The 20,755-nt window shown below is 37.6% G+C and overlaps 1 long non-coding RNA gene across 3 annotated transcripts in view; it reads right to left on the bottom strand.

The window, feature by feature from the left end:
• Positions 1 to 20,755, bottom strand: part of LOC126949680 (uncharacterized) — a 206,056-nt gene that overhangs the window by 43,244 nt on the left and 142,057 nt on the right. The window lies entirely within an intron of this gene.

The raw sequence follows: 20,755 nt of genomic DNA, 5'->3' as shown, positions 1-20,755 counted from the left end.
GACATTTGTTGTACAAGAATATTTAATGCAGAATTATTTATAATATTATAAAATTAAAAATAAAAATCCAGCAAAAGGAAAGGAGTTACAAAAATTGTGTCAAATGCTCAACATGGAATTTTACAGAAATACCAATAATCATGTTTCCAAAGTTTACTTGATAACTGAAAAATATTTACAAAAACTATTAAGCGAAAAAGCACTTATATATATACAGAGTTGGTTGTATAAATAACATGGCCAGTATATTTTACCTCCAAAATAAATATGTACATAAATAGATATGTAATTTTACACACAAACATATAAGTATGTAAAGACAGGAATAAATTATTCTAAAATGTGAATGGTGATTAACTCTGGCAAGGCCATGGAAAATTATTTGTTTCTCTTTTAGTTTTATGTATTTTCTAATTTTCTGTAATGACTTCATTTTACTTTTATAAATAAAAACATTCTAAATTGCAATCCATGTTGAAGAGCCAAAAAAACAAAAAATAGCAAATATAAAACCACTTTATAGAATGAAACTTTAGGCCTGGCTTTGCCCTTTTGTACCATGTAACCACAGACTAGTTATCTACTGGCTTATAGCTTCCAACTCTGTATTTGTTAAGAAAAATAATTCCTACTATTCAGTATTGTTGACAGGATTAGAGATAACACACGGAAAAAGTCTAGAATATTACAGTTGTTCAGTGAATAACAGGTATTCTCATTGTCATTTACATTCTGCCTTACATGATTTTAACTCGATGTTTGACATCTATATTAATAAATTATAATCCCCATGAGGACAGCGCTTATCTGTGTTCCCCACAGCACTAGGTATAAAGTTTTATGAAGAGCAAGCTTTCAATTAAGCCCACAAAATTGCAGTGAAATAAAGAACTTGAAATATACTTGAAAAATCCTTCCAGTCAAAAGTGATCATTATCTACAGCCACATAACATAATACAGGAAGGATCTCACATACAAAGTTGCAGGTACAGTCACTCACAGCGTTATCTCTTTCTCCAGTGAATTTCAGAATATGATTGATAATGCCAGCCTTGAGTTCTTTCTCAAAACCAAACTTGAATAAGTGGCAAGTACTGTACAAAGCAAGCCAGTTCCATCTTTCAAAATATTTACAGTTTAAGACAGAGAAGTTTTAAAATTGGAAGAAAGCATTAAATGCAAATTACATTTAAGTTCTCTCTCCTAAAACCATAAAATACAAATTATTTAGCCTGCGAAAACTAAATGAGATAGTGTATATGGACACATTATAAGTGACATACATGCTATTATTACCAGTGTTTTAAATATATACTCATATCACCCTGTATCTGTTCTTCATAACACTTACTGCTTGTATTTACATATCGTATTAGAAGCCCCTAACCTCAACCCATTCCAGGTTCATGGCATACCAAGCTCCACTTGGAGTCTCTGCTCCAGCACTCTGACTTTCATCCCTCCCTCACACTTTCATGCTCTCTCCTACCACAAGGAATGGCCAACACTGCTTTCAGTGCTTCAAATGCTCTTTCCTCTGCCCTTTGTCTTCTTAACTCCTCATTTCTCTGCTCTCGGTTCTTGTGTCACTCTTCAAACAAGTCTTCCTGTATATCTCCAACCTAATGGAATCCCTCTTCTATAATTCAGCAATGCACCAAGTACCTCTCCTTCATCAGCATGGCCAAAGTTATACTTTTTACTAAGAGATGCCTATTAGGCATTCAGCAAACAACTGCAAGAATAATAAATAAGATTTTGACGGGCCTATGTCAAAGTAGACTTGGGATCAAGAACAAGATTCAAGTTCTGGCTGACTCAGATACCACTCCATTTAGCACTATGCTATGTTGTCAGCTATATGATCCTGGGAAAATTATTTAGCTTCCCCTTCTTGTTTTTGGTTATATCAGGAACTATTTTGAAGAGGCTTAAGCCAAATTTATTGGCTCAAGTAACTGGAAAGAGAATGTCCGCAGACTCCAATCTCCCATATCTAACCTATAACAGCATCCATTTCCATAAACTGCCTTCTTTCCTATTACTATCAATGAACTATATTTTCCCGTTAAGTCTTCCTCCACTAGCACCCTTGATTCCATCCTTCTCTCCCATATTCAACAAACTTGATCCAGCAATTCTTCCGTGTCCTTATCATTTTTTTTCCTTCTTTTGAATCATTCCCACTGATGTTCAAAAATATGCTATGATTTCTCCTATCTTAAAAAGTAAAATACCTCAAAAAAAAAATTAATCCATGTCCCCAGTGAAATACCATCTTATTTGCTCCCCTTTGCAGCAAAAAATTCCCTAAAAAAAAAAAAAAAAAAAAAAGCTGTCTATGCTCACTGTCTGCCACTTTCCTCCCACACTCTCTTGGGTGCACTCCAGGCAAGCTTTTGCTCCAGTTAATTCACTGAAAGTACCTCTTCAATACTTCTCCTGACAAGGTCATCAGTAGACCCAGGCTGACCCATTTGACATAGTAACCGTTCCTTCCTTCTTGATCCATTTTATTATCTTGCCTGCCAGGGCATCACCCTCTGCTGGTTTCCCCCCAGCTTTATAGTTCACTCTACTCATCCATGGTCGTGTAATCAAATGCCTTCTGTATATGCTGATGAAACTCAAATTTATCTCTCTTAGATCCATTTTCCTAGTTCCAGATTCATATATTTAATTCTTTACCGTCATATCTGCTCAGATGACTAACAGCTGTCTTAAACTCAACATGTCCCAAACTGAACTCCTGCTCCACCTACTGCCTTCCCTACCTCAGCTGATAATGATGCCATTCGTCAGTTGCTCCGGGTAAAAAAAACTTGATGTCATCATTGATCCTTCTCTTTTGGTCATAATACTATCCAACCCCTCAGGAAATCTTGTTGGCCTGCATTTAAATCCATAATCCAGTCATTTCTCACATCCTTGTTGAAGTCACCAGTAATTTTCTCTCCCATTAATTATTCAAATAGCCTCCTTACCAGTTTTCCTATTTCTATTGTTGTCCAATCTGATAGTATTTTTTGACAAATCTCTTAAATGTATAAATCAGATCATTTCACTTTACCGCTCAAACCAGACAATGATTTCACATTTTACAAACATAAAAACAAAAATTCTTACAACGGCTACACAGCCCCACAATCTGGACCTACCTCCTTTTACCTCTCTGATCTCATCCCCTTCAACTCTTCCCTCAAATAGATTCTGCCACACTGGCCACCTGTCACTAGTATATACCTGGCACACTCTGACTGAAGGTCAAGGCACTTGCTGTTTCATCTCCCTGGATCATGCTTCTTCCAGATACTCCTTTGCCATACTCCCTCACCGTTTTCAAGTATTTGTTCAAAATGCCTACCTTGATTCTCTAATTTAAATTGAAATCTGCCTCCCTCCCTTCTCCCAGCATTGCCTATTTATTTTCTTACCCTGTGCAATTCTACCTACTCCAAGAGATTTATCATTCTCTAACATACTGTGCAATTTACTTAAATATTATGTTTATTGTCTGCCTTTCCCTATTAGAATGTAAGTTCACAAAGCAAACATTTTTAACTGTTTTGAATCCCCAAAAACCTAGAACAGTGCCTCGCATTTGAGTTGGCAGGCCCTCAGTATCTCTTGAATGAACGGGAATATTAGAGGTGGAATGGGCCTCAGGAATAACTGGCTTCAGAAACAGTACCATACCATCTGTCCAGACTTTCTGCATTCATCATCTCTGTTTTGTTTTCTGTGTCTTTAGCCTCCTTCTCTCCTACATGTGAATTTCTTCTGCAGTATGGGGGTGTGAGATGGGGATGAGGCCACAGAGAGCCTCATATTTATAATGTCCCAACTAAAAGTAAAGAGAACTTTTCTCTTTTATAGTCAAAAAATCAAATTCCAGGGAAGGCCTCTGACTCACCTGGTCAATAAGCAAAACAATTGGCCAAGTCTGGGTCATAGAGCCACTCTTATTAGGAGTAGAATCTTGTAATTGACAGCCTTATCCATGGGCTAAGTGACATTTCCAAAATGTAACAGAATATTACAAATCTAATGGGCTGGAAATATCAGAAGAGGATTGCTACATTTTCTTATTTCTCTAATTTTTTCTTTTCTATTATCCTTTTCTTAATTCTAGTTTGTTCTCTTTAGTATTAGGGCATATGTTGTTTGTTAAAACCCACGTCTCTAACTGCAATATTAAAAATCTGGAAAAGATCACCCTAAGCCTTTACATGCAGGAAAAAAAAAAAAAAAAAAGAGAGTGTGTGAAGTTGAAAACTGAAGAGAAAACTACCCATGAAAACATTTATTGGTGGTGCATGCCTAGTAAATTCTTCATGACAATCACAAAAATAACTTACCTATGAGTCATGTTTACCATGTACAAAATACATGCACATATTAATGATCATACATCCCTTCAAGATAAGTGAGTATTAACCACAATTTACAGATGACACATCTGAGAGATAAAATGTTTATTGTCACAGTGTCATGAAGCAATGAAATAATGGATCCTAGATTCAAGTTTTGGTCCTTTGAATACAAATGTCATGAACTTCTTACTATACACCACCACTTGCTCATAAAAATTTTACTAGCAAGTAACATTTCATCTATCACATTAAAGTTTTCACAATGGCCACATTCTTATCCAGCGCCCAACTGGCACCATCAAGAGCAGACAACTCTAGAATTCTCTCCTTGCCAGACAGAGTCCAGTGCTTGGCAAGATGACCAAATGCATGCTTTTAGTCCTTCTATAGTATCTATATGGGAGACATTGATGTGCTAGAAATGAATGGGTATTCTACACTTTCCATCCCATCTTCAAGATCAGTATCCCTAGAAAACGTTTTACCTACTGTGCCTGAATCAGTCCAAAATTTATTAAGAAATGAAAATTCTTTCAAAGGTTAAGTAAGGATGGGAATGTTCAGTCATCCTGTCCTATTTTTGTCCTCTTGGCTGCAATGATTCATCATAGTTTTAGGAAAGTGTTTCATGAAAGGTTTTATAAACAGATTCATACTGACTTGGTGTATGAATGAACACCTCCCACTGATTCTGGGCAAGAAAACAAATTTTATACAAAATTATGTACTAGTTTCTAGCTAATGCTTCCCCTTCCTACCCAACAGTGAAAATATAGTCACTAAGGTGCTGGAAGAAGTATGAGCGATTAGAAACATGGATCCTAAGGTCAGAACACCCCGGTGCAAATTTCAGTTGTCACTTGCTATCTGTACAGCTTTGGACAACTACTTTTCTTGCCACCTCCTTTTTTTAATTTTTAATTTCCATAGGTTTTGGGGGAACAGGTGGTATTTGATTACATAAGTTTTTTAGTGGTTATTTGAGAGATTTTGGTGACCCATCACCTAAGCAGTATACACTGAACCCAATTTGTAGTCTTTTATCCCTCACCCCACTCCCACCCTTTCCCCTGAGTCCCCAGAGTCTATTGTATCATTCTTATGCCTTTGCATCCTCATAGCTTAGCTCCCACTTATGAGTGTCTTTAAAACCAGGATTGGTAATAGATCCTACTCCATAGGATTGCTGTGAGTACTCAAAGAATTCTATAAAAAGCACTTAGAACAGTGCCAGGAAAACCATAAATGTTATATAAGACTTTGTTGTTACCATTTTATCTAACTTGTCGTTTTACGGATGAGGAAACTGAGGCAAAACTTGTATAATTCCCCCAAGGTCACAAATCTAGTGTATGAACATCTGACACCTCATTATCCATATGCTTTTATACACATTATTTTGCCTTTTATATCCTGTCTTTTAATACATGGAAAACTTTCCATTCATTAAGAGTAGATGTTAAAAACAAACTGTACATTACATGAGAACCAATGTGGCTGCCTTGAAGACCTACAATACTTTTGGTAGTAACTAGTTCCAGGTGTGTAACTGAAGGACTCTGAGAATGATGCACAAGCCAAGTCATATTTTAAAACTCACTTATACATCTTGATGAGGGCAATGAGGGACATGTCTTGTTTTTCTGGGATTATGATTTCATTGCTTTGCATGAGTAAAGACCTATTTCTTTCCTTTTCACTTCAGTTAATTTGCTCTGTAAATAGGCATCAGCAGAGCTATACTTAATAAAGTGTGAAACTAAAAATGGAAAACTTCCTATTTGTTTCAACCAAATATATGGGAGAGAAACAGTGCGTTCACTAGCACTGGCCATGCATTCGTCAAGGTGCAGTGTCAAAGTCAATGTGTGTTACAATGAAGGATGTTGCATTCATAGGCTGCCCTTGCTATATAAAGCAGGACACATGAAAGCCCAATATACCATCTAGGCTATGAATTACCTTTCCCTTTTCTATTCGCCACCTCCTTCTCCTTTATTTTTAATGATAATGAAACTGAATTAGGTATTACGTGTCAACCTAAGGCATGCATCTTCAGTGTCCTTGCATTTATCATCAAATACAGTGCATGCCACCTCAGTACACACTTCCAGGCTTGGCTGTTTTCCTGTCTGGTGCAACGCACAAGGACAGAGCAGACATATCAGAGATTGACAATCAGGCACACTGATGTAATGTATATAATGTGTCACATTGACAAGTCACCCCAGGAAACACTAAAGGGCCCAGCCAACACTGTTTTTATTATAGCAATGTTTTTTTAGAAGAAATCTATGTTCAGACAGATTGATTTGTAGATGATTTGAAGGTAAAATAGTTGCTATCACTTCTGAAGAGATGCCAATACTTGGTCCTTCTATTCTCAAATATTTAGTTATGTATCTAATATATAGGTTATCTTAGAATACTGGCTTAGTCTACCTTAGAATGGTGAATACATTATATGATGGAATGTAAACAATCATAAGTCAAGAAAGTTGTCCAGATATCTGTAACCTAAGAACACACTGGAGTTGACCAAAATATTCTTTAGCAACATGTAATATCTACCTTCATTTTTGTATTCATTCATCTATTCATCAAGGTTTTCTTTAGACTTCTTTGTCACAATGTGAGGCAGTAGGGATACACTGTCCATCATTCTACCCGTGGGGCTCAGTGACTAGTGAAGGGAGTAAATATACTCACAAAATTTCAGTGTACACATCTTGGAATGTAGTGAGTTCAAACCACATCTCTGAATGACTGGCCAGCTATGAATTACTAACACAGCTTATGTTTTATATAATATAGGCATAAATATAGTATTGAGAGAGGAAAGACTACCTCTGCCTCCAGGAGCATGAGGTGTGAGAGAGGAAAAGACATATGCAATGGGTCTTGAAGGATTATAAGACAGTCAAAAGGAGAAGATAGAAGAAGGGCATTTTAGCACAGGGTTTAGCCTGCGCAAAGGCACAAGAGCCCAAGAAGGTATGACTTGCTTGGGGCTGAGTGAGAAACTCATGTGTTGCATATCTGCTTATACCGTGGTTAAAAGTTGGTGAAAAAAACACAGCCAAAAGGATAGACAAGGGTTGAATTTTATTCCATGCAAATCCCTTTTTACTTTATCTTATGATCATTACAAGATCACCAAAAAGTTGAAGCAAGACTGTGATGTGGCATTTTGGGGAAAGGTAACTGGTAACAGTATAAAGTCTAAACTGAACCAGCGATGGCGTGTTATCAGGAAACCATTTACAAGACAAGTGCAAAAGATGCTTCAAGCCAAAAAAGGGTCAAAGACCAAAAGGAGCAAAGCAGGGCAAATGGAACACAGAGCTGAATTTACAGCGGAAAATCTCCTGTTCTCCAAAACACATTTCATTCTTTCACCTAAAAACAACATTATAATAGTGTATTGCCTTGTTCAACCCGTCTTTATTTAGGGATAGAGGAAAAACAGACATAGTTAGACTGAATGTGAGGAGATTTTAGGTAATAGTATTAACCCAGGAAGCATGAAGCAATAGCATCTGATGGAGTGATATGATAAGATACGTGAATTACACATTTTACAGCAATGTAGTAAAACTAGGGAGAAGGTTAGCAATAACATTCTCACATTTCCAAAATACTTAGTAACAAATATGAGTGGTGGGGGGGCGGGGCGGTGGAGGGATAACAAGCTTCTGAAGGCTCTGAAAATTGACTAAGGCTAGGCAATGTTGTTTCCTTTGGTTACAGCAAGATTAGAGCAGATCTCACATTCAAACAAGACACGTAGAAGGAGCAACACCCGAAGGGTACCCAATGGCCAGATGTCATCATTAAGTCATTGAGGCAGAGCAGGCAATGACAGGAAAAAGAAGGACTGAAGGAGCCTGCTGTCAGATTTAGAGCTGATTGTCAGTAGCTTTCATGGATTAACCAGGCACTGTTGACCCAGCAGCCATGGTAAATTGAAGTCAGTGCAAAGACCATAAATCTTGCCTTCACATACCACATATGGCATCCTCTTTGCTTCTCAGACCCTTTCAGTTTCTTACGGGTCATAATCAAACTGGAAGGCATTCACTGTAAAAGTGGTTGTGGTGAGTTGAATGGTAGTCCTCCAACAGATATATCCACCCAGAAGCTGTGAATGTGAGCTTATTTGGAAAAAAAAAAAAAATTTAAAAAAGCCTTTCCACATGCACTTGAGATAAGGATCTCAAGACAGGATCATGATGGATTAAAGTGGGTACTAAATCCAATGGCAGTTGTCCTTAGAAGAGAAGAGGAGTACACACACAGTGAAAAGACCCTGTGAAACCAGAGTCAAATATCCAAGTGATGCATTTACAAGGCAAGGAATGCCAACAACTGCAGGCAACCACCAGAAGCTAGGAGAGAGGCATGGAACAGATTCTTCCCCAGAGCCTCTAGAAAAACAGCAGCAAAAACAGCAGCAGCAAAACCTTGATTTTGGATTTATGGTCTCTAGAACTATGAGCAAATAAATTTCTGCTGTCTTAAGCCACCCGCTATGAGGTAATTTTTTACTTCAGCCACAGAAAACTAATAGAATGGCCTTATTCTAATGTTGGAGTTAGCAGTTCCCAGTTGGGCAGTCACAGACATGCTGTGTATTTGGGGTATTCAGATTTGAATCTACCTGACTTGCTCTAAAAGGCCACTGCAGATTTTAATTAGAGGACATAATTAAAAGATTCAAACAGCAGATGGATACTGTAATCCCAGTACTTTGGGGGGCCGAGGTGGGCGGATTACCTGAGGTCAGGAGTTCAAGACCAGCCTGGCCAACATAGTGAAACCCTGTCTCTACTAAAAATACAAAAATTAGCTGGGCGCGGTGGCATGCGCCTGTAATCCCAGCTACTCGGGAGACTGAGGCAGGAGAATTGCTTGAGCCCGGGAGGCGGAAGTTGCAGTGAGCCGAGATCGTGCCACTGCACTCCAGCCTGGCCAACAGAGTGAGACTCTGTCTCAAAAAAAAAAAAAAAAACTGCTTTTATATAGACATTAGAAAATGCTGCCGGGGGTCCCTTTTGATCTCTTAGAAGTTCTGGTTGAACTAACATTCAGTCTCTAGGGAAGGAGAGACAGAAACGGGAATAAACTCTTGGTCCCATCAGTGCCTGAGCTAGCCACCACAAACCCCTTCTATGACAAGGTTGCCCTCAATTTTACTCTTACATCTATAATGACTCTCATTACCCTTTCCACTTGTGACATTCCTATTTGCCACTAATTGACCAAATTAATCAGTGGGACGGGAAATAATCTCTCACTAGCTGTCAAGCAAACCTTGTCACTTTGTGACTTCCAAGGGCTCAAAGCCATTCAATTCAATTAGCTTCAGTGTTTTACACACAACACCATATAGCCATTTGTAAAATTCCTTCATGTTTTGTTCTTTTTATCCTCCAACATACAATAACACATCTTTAATAAATACACTAAAAATAGACACAAGAACTGACCATGCTGAAAGCGCTGCTTTTGAAGGATTCAACATCCTCTGCCTTAAAATTATCCGCTGTAAAAGTTATATCCTTTCTGAGTGCCCTTTTAATGTCTGGAGGAAAAACCGGATTTTCTGGTTGTCCAAAATGATCAGTAGCTAATTATAGCTAATAGCAGTCAACTTTCACCTCTTCGTGCTAATGGAGGGAAGCACTGATGCGGGCAATCCCCAAATGGCAAATCTTCCATTAAATTTCAGCAAGTAAAAACACAAAAACATTTATACTTCAAGGTTTTTCCCTTAGTTCTTTGAGAAGATGCCTGAAAGTCAGAGGTTGTCTTTTAGATTGTCTAAAGGTAACATAGGTATGTTCCTACCACTCCTTGTACTTCACATTGCAACTATACTTACACCAAAATTAAAATGTAATTCACATCCCTTAGCAGGCACTAGCTGAGAAATGACAGGAGGGAACTCAGAGCACTGATGTCACCAGGTCATAAAGCCTGTAACCCAAACTTGGATTAACAGTAGTAATCAATAATAACAATAACAACTCCCATTCCTGAGTACGTGTTACATGCCAAGTGCATTACCTGCATTAGTATCTATAATCATGGTAACAATCCTGCAAGATATGATCTTTTTCTTTTTATCAATGGGGAATTGAGACTCAGAGCAGGTATATGACCAACTTTGTGTTATCCAAATAGCAGATGACCTAATATCTTACTCCATTCCGGCTGTTACAACAAAATACCATATACTGAGTGACTTATAAACAATGGACATTTATTTCTCAATTTATCACAGTTCTTAGAGGCTGAAAAAGTTCAAGATCAATGTGCTGGCAAATCTGGTGTCTGGTGAGGGACTATTTCCTGTTTCATAGATGGTGCCTTCCTGCTGTGCCTTCACATGCTGGAAGGGGTAAATGAACTCCCTTGGGCCATTTTTACAAGGGCAATTATGCCATTCATGAAGATTCCACCCTGATAATATATTCTCACCTATCAATAGCTCCACCTCCCAATACCATCACATTGAAGATTAAGATTTCAACATGTGAATTTAGGGGGACAAAAACATTCAGACCATAGCACTGAGGTTATATTCAAATTTAATTTTACTCTAAGGTTTAGATTAAGCTCTTTCACAAGGCTGCTTAAAGAATGGACAACTTTTAGTCATCATTTTAAATTTCCCTTTTGCAAGCACAGCTGTCAGTTACATGTACCAGTTCTATGGTTTGGATGTTGAACCCCTCCAAACTTCATGCTGAAACTTGATCCCCAATGTTGGAGGTGGGGCCTATTGGGAGGGGTTTGGGTCATGGGAGCAGATCCTTCATGAGTAGATTAATGCCCTGGTAGGGGGTGGTGAGTAAGTTGTTGCTCTGTTAGTTCCCTAGAACTGGTTGTTACAAAGAACCTGGTACCTCCTCTCTCTCTCTTGCTTCCTCTCTTGCTGTGATTGCTATATAGTCTGGCTCCCCCCTTTGTCTTCTGTTTTCAGCAGAAGCTACTGGAGGCCCTCACCAAAAGCAGATGCTGGAGTTATGCGTCATGTACAGCCTATAAAACAGCTAGCCAATAAACCTCTTTATAAATTATCCACCCTCAGCTACTCCTTCACAGCAACACAAACAAAGATAACTAGTTAAGTCACTTTACAAAATTAGGTGCTTAACTAACAAAAATATCCTAACGTCTCTCTAACGGACAGAAATTATTGTATGACACATGGCATTTGAGGTTTAGTTACTGAAATGTAAAAGAACCTTGTTAAAGGTTTTTTTGTTTAGAAGTCAACTGACAGGAAAAGATCCGGAAAGACCTATGATGTCATGGCTCTGGTGTCATAATCTTGCTCCTACATCAAACTTACCCACTGTAGGGTTGAGTTCTAAATCAAAATTCTCATCAGACAAGTTTAATTAATGTCTTCTTATTTTGTAGATAATTATTCTCTAGAAATGAACTTGTAAAATAAGTTTAAAAATTTACATTCTGGGGGTAAAGAAAAATTATACTTCCGCAAAATGAAAATTATGATAAAGACATTACGAATTTTTAATATTCCTCAATAAGCTTATTATTCTTGAACAATATTGACACAACTAATAGTTTCATTCCATGATGGTGGTAATAAGATTATTATGAGTAAAGTCCATTCTGATCCCCATACAGATTGAGCCGGGAACTATGCTAAGGGCTGTAATGCAGGAATAATAGTCAGTGACCACATTCCAATGGAAGAGATATACGCATACACAATAATTATATCCAAAGTATAGTTACTGTTGGCAGCACCACCATTCACCATGTTTCCAACAACAGAAATCTGGAGATATTCTTGACTCTTCCCTCTCTGAAACCTCTACTTTCAGGCCTTCTCAATGTGTTGATAGCTTTACTTCATATATTTTTTTAAAAATGTATCACCTCTCCATCCCACTCTTATTCCTTTTGGCTACATTCTCATTATCTCTCACTCAGATTTCTGTAACAGTTTCCTGTCCAATATTTCTATCTGTAGCATTACTTTTCTCTACAGAATTATGTCTAAAATGAAAATCTATGTGATCCTCATGCTTCTAACTAGTTATGAATGTCTTTGTGATAAGACATTCAGGTGAAAAGAAGTTCAAATGCTGGACCTTTTCATGCATCACATATGTGATCTTGGGCATTGCTTATACTCTTTAAGCCTAGTTTCTAATATTTAAACTGTTGCTTTCTTGTCGATCTCAGAGATAAATGAGAATAATGTAAATAAAACAAAAGGCTTATAGCAATCACTCAATAAAAATGAAATCATAATCATCATTTTAAGCGCTTTAGCTTTGCACACACATGCCCTTCAAGGCCAGACCTTCACCTAACTCTACATCCTTATCTCCAACATCTCTTTGCCTTACACTTTATGCTTTAGCAACATAGAAATATCTGTAGTCACCTAAAAATGCCACCATGCCTTTGCCCAGTCTGATGGCTCCACTTGGAATGCTGATTCCATCATCAGAGAATTACCTCACCTGAAGTGACAATCTTCCTGAAGCAACCTATATTTGGTGCCAAAACTATGTGGGAGGATAAAGGCCCTGACCTTTTGGCCCAATGCAAAATAGCTCTGATAAGTAATACTCCAGAGTTCCAAACCAGGGTATTGAAGCTTTGTTGGGTCCACAGATACAGATCCTTAATAACCATCTTGCAACCCAAACTGTCTCAGCATCTTTTCCAGAGAGTCCCACCTGGGATGTTTGGTACTGAAAGTGGAATTTAGGGCCTGGATCCTTCACCACATAGATAACAATGAGTTCCCCAACTCTGATGGTAAGTAGAACATCAGACAGCCCTTAACACAAGTGATGGTCCAGTTGTTAAAACTGAAGGTGAATTGGGCTGATGTATTAGTGGAAAGGAGGTGAGATGGTTTCCAGCATACCTCCATTTAAATCACTAGTCTGGGCCCTGCAGAAACCAATTACTGTAGACTAGAGCACCACAAACTTTTTTTTAAAGGGCTAATTGTAAATATTTTTTACTTTGTGGATGAAGCAGTGGCACTGAAGATATGTAAGTACTTATATAAACACTTCAAATATAACCATTTTAAAAGGGAAAACCATTCTTAGCTTACAGGCCATAAAGAAGACTATTAGGTGACCAGATTTGGCCTGTGGGCCATGGTTTGCCAACCCCTGCTATAGACTGCTGCAACCAAGTAGAACAAGTAGACGAGTGGGGCCAAAGAAGGATGTGGATACCAGGAGGTAAGAATCACTGGGAGCCAAATGAGGTGCTGACTACAAAATGCTCAGATGTAGCACTTCAATGCAGAAATAAGGAATTTATGTAGAAATATCTTTAGAAAAGGTTTGGCTGACATCATGTTAATTCTAAATATTCATAAATTACATAACTTGAAATTTATGATCACAATGAGATTTTTAACTATTAACATATAGCATAATTAGAACTTGCATCATTTTAAATCTTGGTTAATGTTTTACATCTTTCCTCTGTAATCCATAGGCCCTGAAGGATTTATAGTATTTTCATGTTTCCTTTTTAAAACAATAACTCATTACTCATTCGTTACCCAACCAACATGGCTGCATATCAGCCATCACTAAGTCCTTTTTTTAATTTACATACAATAAAATTCACTTTGTATATTTTATAAACTGTTTTGTGAATTCTTAGAAAGGCATAAATTTGTGGAACCACCACCGCAATCTAGATGTATAAGAGGTTTCTCACCTCCAAAATTTCCCTATACTGTCCATTTGTAAAAAAATTAATTGATTAAAAAAAATTAAAGCCACCTTTGACTTCTAGTTATTAACAATGACTGATTTATTTGCAGCCTCTATAGCTTTGCCTTTTGTGGTATGTCATTCAAATAGATCATACCATATGAATTGTAGCTTAAATTGTAGTTCCTGTAGTTCCCATGTGTTGTGTGAGGAACCTGGTGGGAGATAATTGAATCACGGGGGTGTTTTCCCCCATACTGTCCTCGTGGTAGTGAATAAATCTCACAAGAGCTGATGATCTGATGGTTTCATAAGGGGAAACCCCTTTCACTTGGCTCTCATTCTCTCTCTTGCCTGCTGCCATGTAAGATGTGCCTTTCACCTCTGCCATGATTATGAGGCCTCCCCAACCACGTGGAACTGTGAGTCCACTAAGCCTCTTTTTCTTTATAAATTACCCAGTCTTGGTTATGTCTTTATCAGCATCATGAAAATGGATGAATACAGTAAATTGGTACTGGTAGAGTAGGATGTTGCTGTAAAGATACCCGAAACTGTGGAAGCAACTTTGGAACTGGGTAACAGGTAGAGGCTGGAACAGTTAGGAGGGCTCAGAAGACAGGAAAATCTGAGAAAGTTCGGAATTCCTAGAGATTTGTTGAATGACTTTGACTAAAATGCTAATAATATGGACAATGAAATCCAGACTGAGGTGATCTCAGATGGAGATGAGAAACTTGTTGGGAACTAGAGCAAAAGTGGCTCTTGTTATGTTTTAGCAAAGAGACTGGTGGCATTTTGCCCCTGCCCTAGAGATCTGTGGAACTTTGAACTTGAGAGAGATGACGTAGGGTACCTGGCAGAAGAAATGTCTAAGTAGCAAAACATTCAAGAGATAACTTGGCTGCTGCTAAAGCATTCAGTTTTAAAAGGAAAGCAGAGCATGAAAGTTTGGAAAATTTGCATGACAATGCAATAGAAATGAAAATCCCATTTTCTGAGGAGAAATTCAAGCTAGCTGCAGAATTTGCATAAGTAACGAGGAGCCAAACATTAATCCCCAAGACAACGGGGAAAATGTCTCCAGGGAATGTCAGAAGTCTTCATGGTAGCCCCTCCCATGGCAGGCCTGGAGGCCTAGGAGGAAAAGATGGTTTTGAGGGCTGGGCCCAGGGTCCCCGTGCTGTGTGCAGCCTAGGGACTTGGTCCCCTGCATTCTAGTCACTCCAGTCATGGCTAAAAGGGGCCAACATACAGCTCAGGTCATGTCCTCTTATTCGTTATAAATGACCCAGTCTCGGCTATGTCTTTATCAGCATCGTGAAAATGGGCTAATACAGTATGTAACCTTTCACTGATTTCTTTTACTTTAGCATAACATATTTGAGATTCATCCATGTTGTTCTATGTATCAGTAGTTAATTGCAGTCTTATATTTCATTGTATAAATGTACAATAGCTCTGTTAATAATTTATCAGTCAGAGGACATTAATTTCCAGTTTGGGGCAATTATAAATAATGTTGTTACAAATATTCAGGGTCTTGTGTGAACATAAATTTTCTTATCTCTAGCAAAATACCTAGGAGTGAGATTGCTAAATCATATAGTAAGAGTGTATTTGACTTTATTTTTAAAACTACCAAACTCTTTTCCAGAGCGCCTGTACCATTCTGCATTTTCACCAGCAAAGTATGAGACTTCTAGTTTCTCAGTTTGATTTCTAGCCCTTTTTTAAAGCTATGCAAGTAGGTGCTTAGCATTATCATCTTCATGTTTTCATTGATATTTCCCTATTGATGCTGAGCATCTCTTTATGTGCTTATTTGCCACCTCTGTATCTTCTGTAGTGAAATGCCTTTATCAAAACTTTTATCTATTTTTTAAAATGGATTAGGATTATTTCTATATTCTAAACAAAAATTATTTGTCAAATGTATTATTTATGAATATGTGAATAGCTTGTTATTCTCTTATCAGTGTTTTTCAAAGAGCAATAGATTTTAGTTTTGATGAGCTCCAATTTATCTATTTGCTTTTTCATTAATCATAATTTCAATATTGTGTCTAAGAACTCTTTACCTAATCCAAGGGCACCAAAATTTTATCCTATATTTTCTTATAAACTCTTTAATAGCTTTAGCTCTATATTTAGGTTTGTGATGTACCTTGAGTTAATTTTTGCATAAGGCATGAGATTCATTTTTTCGTTGTATATGTATAGCCTGTTGCAGGAAGTCAGGGACCCCAAACGGAGGGACCAGCTGGAGCTGAGGCAGAAGAACATAAATTGTGAAGATTTCATGGACATTTATCACTTCCCTAATAATACTCTTATAATTTCTTATGTCTGTCTTTACTTTAATCTCTTAACAAAGTTATCTTCATAAGCTGAGAATGTACGCCACCTCAGGACCACTATTGTACAAACTGATTGTAAAACATGTGTGTTTGAACAATATGAAATCAGTGCACCCTGAAAAAGAACAGAATAACAGCAATTTTCAGGGAGCAAGGGAAGATAACCATAAGGTCTGACTGCCTGTGGGGTCAGGCAGAATAGAGTCATTTTTTCTTCTTGCAGAGAGCCTATAAACAGACGTGTGAGGAGAGATATCGCTGAATTCTTTTCCCAGCAAGAAATATTAATAATTGATAACCTGGGGAAGGAATGCATTCCTGGGGGGAGGTCTATAAACGGCTGCTCTTGGAGTGTCAGTATTATGCAGTTGAGATAAGGACTGAAATACGCCCTGGTCTCCTGCAGTACCCTCAGGCTTACTAGGATTTGGAAAGTCCAGACTGGTAAATTCTAGTCAGATCAGTTCTCTGCTCTCAAACTCTGTTTCCTGTTAAGATGCTTATCAAGACAATGTGTGCACAGCAGGACATAGACCCTCATCAATAATTCTAATTTTGCCTTCACCTTGTGATCTTTATTGCCCTTTGAAGCATGTGATCCTTGTGACCTACTCCCTGTTTGTACACCCCCTCCCCTTTTAAAATCCCTAATAAAAACTTGCTGGTTTTACAGCTTGCGGTCATCATCACGGTCTTACCAATATGTGATGTCACCCCCGGAGGCCCAGCTGTAAAATCTCTTTGTATTCTTTCTCTTTATTTCTCAGACTGGCTGACACTTAGGGAAAATAGAAAGGACCTATGTTAAAATATTGGGGGATGGTTCCCCTGATATGTCCAATTGTACCAGTATTATTTGTTGAAGAGACTATCCTTTCCTCTTTGTTGTGCCTTCACACTTTTCTCAAAAATTAATTGACCATATTTGTGTAGGTCTATTTCTGGACTCTCTATTCGGTTCCAAAGATATATGTGTCTAGCCTTTCAAAAATACCACATTATCTTGAATACTGTAGATTTATAGTAAGCCAAAATCAAGTAGTATTTCTGGGGAATTGCCTAAACTCTTCTCATGGATATGCAAAGAAATATACAATCCATGAAAAAAACTGTGTTTAAAGACACAAACTTTCTTCAACATTTCCTATACTGTAAGTCTGCTTGCCACAGATTCTTTAGTATTTTGTATTCTTTTGCTTTTGCTTTTGACATCTTTTTTTTGCTGGGCATAGAATGCTAGGTTGATAATTATTTTTCTTTTGGTACTTTAAAAGTGCCACTTGATTGCTTCAAGTGTGCACTGTTTCTAATGAGAAATCTGCTGTCATCCTTTTCTATTCCTCTTAATTTTTCTTTTTCTGACTGATTTTAAGATTTTCTCTGTATCACTGCACATTTGGGGAAAGCTGATTATTATTTACTCTGAAGTAGTTGTCTTCATGGTTTATATTCTCCTGTTTGCTTGGGGCTAGTTGGGTTCATGGGTTTATAGGTTTTATCAACTTTGGGAAAAATAAAACCATTATTTTTCCAGAAAACACTTCAAAGAAATCATGAGTACAAGAGGAAGTTTCAGGGAAAATAAATATTTATAACTAAATGAAAATAAAAATAAGATAACAGAACTTGTGGAATGCCACTAAACTACTTAGTGAGAAATTTATATCATTAGATGCCTTTATTAGAAAAGAAAACAGATATCAGTGAACTCAGCTTTTATATTTAAAATTTTAAAAAGAATAACAATTTAAATGTAAAGGAAGTAGAAGGAAAGAAGTAAATAATGATGAAGATCAAAATGAAAATCATTGAAATTTAAGAAAAAAAGAGTAGAGAAAATCAAGAAAAAAAAGCTGTCCTTTCAGAAGATCAGTAATATTGATAAATCTCCCAGTCAAATAGGAAGAAAAAAGAGAAAATGTATAAAGTTATAATATCAGCATGAGAAGAGATATACAAATTCTACAAGTATTGAAATGTTCATAAGGAAAATTATGAACTATTTTATGCAAATACATTTGGCAACTTACATAAAATAGACAAACACTTTGAAAGACACAAACTATCACAGCTCACTCAAGGAGAAACAGAAAACCTGAAGGTCCCATAGCTATTAAAATTAACTGAATTTATAGTTAAAAATATTTTCACAAAGAAAACCTTAGGTCCAAATGGCTTCATTGATAAAATCTATGAAATATCTAAGGAAAAAGCGATATCAATTCTACATAAACTCTTTCAGAAAACTGAAGAGTATATCTACATTTCAAATTGCTGTAAGAGCACAGCATTAACCTGTTACCAAAGCCAGAAAAGATAGCATAAGACGTTAAAACTACAAACCAATATCTCTAAAGTATCTAAGTTACACAAATTCTTCACAAAATTTTAGGAAATTGACTTCAAGAATATGTAAAAAGAATAATAAATTATAACCAAGTGAGATTTATTCCAGGAATTCAAGGTTAGTTTAATATATTAAAAAATGAACCAAGGTAATGCACAATGTTAACATATTAGAAAAGAAAAGGAAAAAAATATGATCATTTCCAGTAGACATGGAAAAAGATTCAGCAAAATCCAACATGCATTCTTGATTTTTTTTAAAACATCTCTGCAAGTCAAAATAGAAGAAACTTTCTCAACATGATGAAAACATCTATAATAGCACATATTCAAGGATTACTCAGATCAGAGAATGATGAGATGCCAGGGAAATGAAATATATTCATATATTATCCAGATAATACCACACAAATAGAATATACTTTATGGCGTAGCAAAGTAGTATAGATACTGCTCATTGAAAATTAGAAGAGAAGTTGCTTTTATTTTTCCCCAAGATGGCAGATTAGAGATTTTTGCATGCCTCAGCCACTTGGAAAGAGAAAGATATGCATAAAGATCAGTTATGTGAGCTATAATTAGAAAATAAAAATGGGAATCTACTGGATGCATGAATCTACTGGATCTCATCCCTGGGACACTGCAGATCCCACAGATGAGAATGGAGACAAAAATTCTCTATGACAGCATCCAGCTGATAAAAGTAAGTAAAGTCCCAATATATGACAGAGGCAGAGAGCCTCCCTCTGTAACTCTCCTTTTCTCTTGGGATCTGAGCAACCCAGGCCAAAAAGAAAGGACTTTGTTTCCCCCTAAGCCCTGGTGCTAACCTGTGAAGAGGCTTCAAAATGCTGAGAAGGAAAGACACTGGGAAAAGCTGCAAGTATTTCCAGACCCAGGACTGAGAGCAGGACACTATTTTTAAATCTGTCCACCCACAAAGTCAGTCATTCTTTTGTGATCTGGCAGGTGGCAGTACAGGCATTTTAGTATCAGGCCAAAGACTAGAATGCTTGCAGTGAAGCAGGGTAGGGACTCCTACAGCCATAATTTTGAATAAAGGACAAAATGGAAATCAATGAAATTTAAGAAAAAAATAGTAGAGAAAAATCAAGAAAAAATGCTGTCCTTTCAGATGATCAATAATATTGATAAATTTCCCAGTCAAATATCCAGGAAGAAAAAAGATAAAATTTAAAATATCAGAATGAGAAGAGACATACAGATTCTACAAATATTGAAATGTTAATAAGGAAAATTATGAACAATTTTATGCAAATAAATTTGGCACGTGGAATGTGCCTCAGCAGTAGGCACTGGAATTGTGCTGTCCCTGGTCACAGGTCTCAGTAGATGTCGAGCTGCTACAGCTATGGTTCCTCAAGGACAACAAGACTTACAGCCAAAGTCAGCTTGGTGACCTGGAACTGGTCTGCATATGTCATTGCTGGATGCCACAGCCTGTTCCCCCGAAAGTGGGGTGCAGTGGGGTCCTCTCCACTCCACACCCAGACATATCTCCAAACATTTGGAACACCTCCTCACCTGGATCAGCAGCCTGAACTGCCCTCTTTTCCTGTGCAGAGATTGTGGTGCAGTGGGACCCTCTCCATTTTGCACCCAGGCAGATCTCCAGGCATTCAAAGAACCTGCTCACCCAGATTGGTATCCTGAGTCCCCCGACCCTTACTGTGCAAAGATCAAGGTGCAAGGGGTGGGGGTCTTCTCAGCTCATACCCAGGAAGATCCCCAGGCATTTAGAGCACCTGACTACCATTCAGCAGCCTGAGCCACTCCGCCATTCCTGTGCAGAGATTGTGGTGCAGTAGGCCCTCTACACTCCATACTCAGGTAGATCTCCAGGTATCTGAAGTACTCACTCACCTGAATTAGAAGTTTAGGCTGCCCCCAACCCATGCAGAGAACTTGGGGCTCAGC

Source organism: Macaca thibetana, chromosome 1 (assembly GCF_024542745.1).
Source record: "Macaca thibetana thibetana isolate TM-01 chromosome 1, ASM2454274v1, whole genome shotgun sequence".
Taxonomy (NCBI): domain Eukaryota; kingdom Metazoa; phylum Chordata; class Mammalia; order Primates; family Cercopithecidae; genus Macaca; species Macaca thibetana.
The sequence above is the reverse complement of the archived record's forward strand: the minus strand, read 5'-3'. Positions and strand labels throughout refer to the sequence as shown.